Raw genomic sequence first — 5775 nt, forward strand, 5'->3', positions numbered from 1 at the left:
TTTGTACTTATTTTAAAAAGTAAACAAAGGATTTCCTGCAAATAAAAACCCTGATAGAGCCTCGTCCCAAAGGGCCAGGAGCACCTGTTAGCGGCGCTGCTGTCGTCACAAACATCGCTGCTGCGTTGTTCGCTATTTATTTGGAGAGAAGTTCCCAGAAAGCTTTTGGTGCGTTTCCCCTCACCTGCACAGTCCTGCTGCTCGTGTTAGAGCACACACGTGCCCGTAAGTCACCCTGAAGCGGTGATCTCCAGGTGGAAGATCCAGTGACTTCCGCGGTGTCCACCTGGGGCCGGGACATGCTGTGGCTCCGGGGATGCGCTCTGTGGCTCCGGGGACACGCTCTGTGGCTGTAGGGAGTTGAGTCAGAACGTGATGTGCTTCGTTCCTGGAAAATGAAGCCCTGGGCGGTGGAGGCACCGGAACACGGGTCAGGTCTGTGATCACCGACTGCCGACCATTTGGGAGAAAAACAGCCAAGAAAGAGCACCCAGAGGCAGCCCAGGCCCGGGTGCGCCTGCTCGTGGCTGAAAGGCTGACCTGGGAAACCAGCCTCCGCTGTTTGGAGCTGGGAGCGTCATCATGGAGATGGAAACCTTCCTGGTGCCACAAACCCCTGCTTGTCATCAGATGGCGCCGTATTTGTTCAGGTGGTTCAAGCAGGAAGGGCTGAGGCAGAACAAATTTGTTCTTCCTGAAAGGCGCCTTTGTGTGCATAAAAGAATACATTTCCTGTCTTTCCTCCCCCACTTAATGGCCCATTATCAGCCAATTAAACCCATGTTATACCGCCCTCGCCAACTAACCCTGTATGTGTCGGGGAGCAGCGCTTGATCTGTGTATGAATTTTGTATAAAAGCTTTAATTGTAGGTTTTTTCTTTCAGTCTGTGGTGCCTTCTGCCCCAAAGAAGTTCAGAGGTATGACCGAGTTCCTTGAGACACATTTACGGTCTCGCTGAGACAGTCGAGCTCAGACACACACAGTAAACGCGGTGTTCTATTTTTGGAAGTACACTTGTATTCTGTCATTTAGGACTTTTGCAAAGCGGATGGGGAGAAGCATTAGATGATGTCTGTAATCAGAAACTACCAAATGAAGCAAAAGAAGGATTTTTTTTCATTGTCCGTTAGCTGAGGCTGAGGACACAGTGATGGGAACGATGTTTGAAATGAAGCCTAATGGGTAAAGAATTGGTTTAAAAACGAAGAATTTATTTTTTTTTTGAAGCCTGAAAATTTTATTATTTTTTTAAACTATGAAACCCTATGTCCTTCAAGACTAAACATAAAGAGTTGCTCCTGTGTGATGTCAGCACTTGGTTATACATGCCTGTCATTTGTGACTGGAACTCTCACCAGATTCATGATGTCAGTGGAATCTTCTGGGTAAATAAGGGACCACTTACACTTTTGCTTGTGAAAGTAGAAAAACTTATAAGGGAACCATTAAAATAAGTCTAGGTTGAGCCTAGAAAGGCAACACAGCCCTCTAAAACTTGGTTGGTTTCTTCTAAAAAGACTGAGTTACCAAAATACTTTGTGAAGAGTTTTTTTAATGTTTATTTAAAAACAATTATAGTTTTAAAGTTGAGATCAAGAAAACGTTAAGATAAAATTGCCGTATCTAAAACGGGGGCACACCGAGCCTGGCAGTGTGGTGGCCTCTGTCCGCGGGCCCCCACACCAGCCCCAACCGGTTCAAAACCATCTAGTAGGGCGTTTGCGTCTTTTTGCTCATGGGGAGAACTTAATTTTCCATGTTTATTTAAACAGCTCAACGTGACTCCAATAGAAAAACGTGTTGTGTGTAAAACACGGCTCTGCCAGCAGGTGGCGCGCCGGCACCACACGTGTCTCTCACTGCTTATAGCTGAGTGGGCTGGCTGTGGGCTACCCTCTTTTCTGTAGCTGATCCTGGGGGTGTCGCCTGGGGTTCCCTGAGGCCAATTCCAGACACAACAGCCCACAAAACCGCCCACCTGTGCCTGTGTGTTGGGGGGAATGTCAAACAGAATGAACAGATATTGAAGAAAATGATTTTACTTGTTAGTGGCCTAATCGCTTGGAAAACGAAGTCCCTTCCCCTCCTTTCTCGAATCCACCTGCAGTCAGTCCCCGATAGGAGAAGCCGTTCGCTTAGCCGGTGGTTCTCAACCTTCCTAATGCCGCAACCCTTTAATACATTTCCTCACGTGTGGTGACCCCAACCATAAAATTATTTTCGTTGCTACTTCATAACTGTAATTTTGCTACTGTTATGAATCATAATGTAAATATCTGATAAGCAGGATGGTCTTAGGCGACCCCTGTGAAAGGGTCGTTTGACCGCCAAAAGGGTCGCAGCTCGCAGCGCTCGCTGCGTGGGCCGCTGCTCGGTGCGTAGCGGGGGGCAGGAGGGGCTGGGTCTTCTCCAGCCACAGGCGAGGTGGTGGGGCAGTCCCTGAAATGATGGCGCGCTGGAGGCGGGATGGATGGGCCACGGAACCAGGAAGTCATTTGGGTCTGCACGTGGGATTTCATGCTGACTCAACTGTAAAGAGTATTGTTTGCCGACGCTGCTCCGTTTGACTCTATAGCTAGAGACTCAGGGAAGGAAAAACCCCTTCGCCGGGCCACTGTGGCCACTGGGACAAGTCTGCTGCCAGGGTTTGGCCCGCGGTTCCCTCTGAGGACACACAGGTGCTGGTGCAGGAGGGGACCCACACCCACAGCAGGTGGTGACATGGCTGGACCTGACACCGTCGTCAGGCGGGGCTGGTGGCAGGGCCTCCCTGTGACCGGAGGAGTGTCCCCGGGGGCTGCAGGTGCGCTGGAGCCTGAGCGCGGAGTCCCTTGTTTAGGAAAAATGCTGTGTCGTGTTCTGCAGAGCAGGCAACGCCGTTAAAGTCAGGTCCCCAAAGGGTGTCAGCGGACCCACAGGCTCACGCGTGAAGAGGCGGGATCGGGAGGAAGGGGGCTGATTCCCGAAGCGACTCACGAGACCGATCGTTACTCCGTCATCGTCAAAGCTCCCGCGGCCCTGGCGGTCTGGTGTCAGCGGTAATCAGCCGGGAGCAGGTAACTGTGACGTCTTCATCTGCGTGTCGTGATGGGCTGGCGAGTCCCTCGGAAAACGCAGGGAGGGGACGGCCTTCTCGGGGTCGTGCGGGCAGAGCCGAGCGAGTCGAGGTGCCTGTGCTCCGTGTTATGTACGTACCTGTTCTGTTGGTGGCTTTTCCCCGTGGGGAAAAAAATCATTTGTATTCTTTTTGAGAACATGCTGTTCTAATACTAAGATACGGAATCAAATGCTACTGTAATTCAGTAACAAACTGCTTTTGAGAAAAGGCCTTGAATTTCAAAACCCGGAGCTGTCACTTTCGGAAATATCTCTATAAACTTAGAGAAGTCGAGGCTGATTCCGGTGTAGACGGGACATTGGGATACGGATGTGCTTTAGCTGGGTTATTGGTGTCAGGGGCCAGATGACATGCAGCCACCTCAGCTTCGGGGCAGAAGATGTTAACGAGAGAAGCGCACCAGCTGCTAAGAGAGGGGGACTGAGGCTGTTTCTTAGGTTGATTTATTCTTCTCTTTCCAATACCTTCAGAATTTACCCGAAATGAAATAAAACTCCTGACCTGTGACCCGCCTGATGATCAGGTGCCGACCGCCTGCGGCAGCTTCACGGATAATCAGAGCCGACCCCCCACGAGCTCCCCCTGCGTTGTGCCTGCGCCGCCCCAGCTAGCGGGTGGCTTTCCTTCTTTCTTCTTTTATTGTGGCAAAATCTGTAATACCACCTTCACGATTTTATACTCAGAATGCTGTACCAGGTCATCATCTACTTCCAAAACCCTCGTCGCCCCAAACAGGAGCTCTAACCACTAGCAAATGTCTGGCTTCCTGTGGGTTGTTTTGAGTTTTCTAAAAATTCCTTCCACTGCTGCCCCACTGCAGTCCGAGTCCCCCAACCATCCATCCTGGGCTCCTGCACAGGCCAAGGACTCGGGGTGATTGCCCAGCGGACTCAGACTCAAGCTGCTGACCGAAAGCAGCCGCCCAGCCACCAGCACCCCTGGCCCACGGCATCTCCGGCCCACAGCATCCCTGGCCTATGGCATCCCTGGCCACCAGCCTCCCCAGCCACCAGCATCCCCGGCCACTGGCATCCCCGGTCCATGGCATCCCCAGCCCACGGCATCCTGGCCCACAGCATCCCTGGCCACCAGCATCCCTGGACACCGGCATCCCCGGCTCATGGCATCTCCGGGCCAGGGCACCTCCTAGCCCACAGCTCCTGCTCCTCCCACTCCCCTCAGCCTGACCCACTTGCCGCCCGTGATGAAGATAAAGTTCTTGGCCACGACCACGCTGTGTGGGCACGGACGTTGGTAACAGCCTTAAATTCACTTAGAGAAATTGGAAACAGTGAGTCACATGCCGCCGCTGCCAGACGGGCCGCTAATGACTGGGTGAGATGCTGTGGCCGCCTTTGGGTGTAATTATAGGTTTTTATCATCCTTGCCCTGCCTGCGAGTTTTTCCAAAGACAACGGGCAAGGCCTCCTCAGGTCTTTACACCACACGGCCTCTCCGAAGGGCACTCAGCTGGTGCCACCCGCTTCCCCAGAGCGTGGATCAGATGGGCGGGCACAGGGACAGGCAGCCAGAGACAGCAAACACATCAATAGGTTGCCTCCCGTATACACGCCCCCTACCTGGGATTGAACCTGAAACCCCGGCATGTGCCCTGACTGGGAATCAAACCGTGACCTCCTGGTTCATTAGGTCGATGCTCAACCACTGAGCCACGCCGGGTGGGCTCACATAACTGTTACTACAGAGTACTGTTATAATTTTTCTACTTTGTGAATAGTTATTGTGATAGCTCACGGTGCTAATCGATAGGCTAAGCCAGCGGCTCTCAACTTGTGGGTCGCGACCCCTTTGGCGGTTGAACGACCCTTTCACAGGGGTCGCCTAAGACCATCCTGCATATCAGATATTTACATGACAATTCATAACAGTAGCAACATGACAGTTATGAAGTAGCAACGGAAATAATTGTATGGTTGGGTCACCACTTGAGGAACTGTATTTAAAGGGCCAGAAGGTTGAGAACCAATGGGCTAAGCTGTCTCATCGGTGTGTACGTGCAGAGCAACACCGTGGGTGCAGGGTTCGGTGGCTCTGAGGTCTCGGGCATCCACGGGGGTCTCAGAATGGATCTGCGGGTGAGAGACGACCATGTGGAGGCGGGAAGCTTCCCGGGACCCGGAGAAGGTCCCTGCAATAAGGACTTGCCCGCCAGCAGGAGCAGCCCTGGGTTGGGGAGGGGTAGGGGTGGGCAGTTCCGTGACTGAATGTGAATCCCCATGGAGGGGACCAGAGGCCTGCACTGCCCTCGACCACGCCCCCTCAGCCTCGCTCTTGATATTCTGTGGGCCCTTGGGGTCGCCCTGCCTTGCGCTGCTGCTCTCAGCGGTTCCAAGGTGCCCAACCCCCGGCGAGGGCTCATTTCACCCCGCACCGGCCCGAGGCAGGGAATTTATATTCAGTCTCCACTCGGCGTCTCCCAATCTTCTGGGGACAGATTCGCCGCAATCTCCCTTCAATGGATTTCGTGGCCTTTCTCTCGGGCCTGCATTTGACATTTTCTCAAGAATGTTTATTTTTTAATTTACAACTTGGAGAGGTTGATTTGATGAGATGAGTTTTATGCATCAGAATAAGATGGGCTCAGTGGCGGGGAGCCCTGTGGGTCTGGAATTGGCTGCCAGGCGGCGGGATCAT

At 52.7% G+C, this 5775-nt stretch overlaps 1 protein-coding gene across 1 annotated transcript in view; it reads left to right on the plus strand.

Annotated features, from left to right (window-relative positions):
- The window catches only part of LOC102756990 (E3 ubiquitin-protein ligase PDZRN3), a 103468-nt gene that overhangs the window by 54246 nt on the left and 43447 nt on the right, over window positions 1-5775 (plus strand).

The sequence above is a fragment of the Myotis davidii genome, unplaced genomic scaffold (assembly GCF_000327345.1).
Source record: "Myotis davidii unplaced genomic scaffold, ASM32734v1 scaffold663, whole genome shotgun sequence".
Lineage (NCBI taxonomy): Eukaryota > Metazoa > Chordata > Mammalia > Chiroptera > Vespertilionidae > Myotis > Myotis davidii.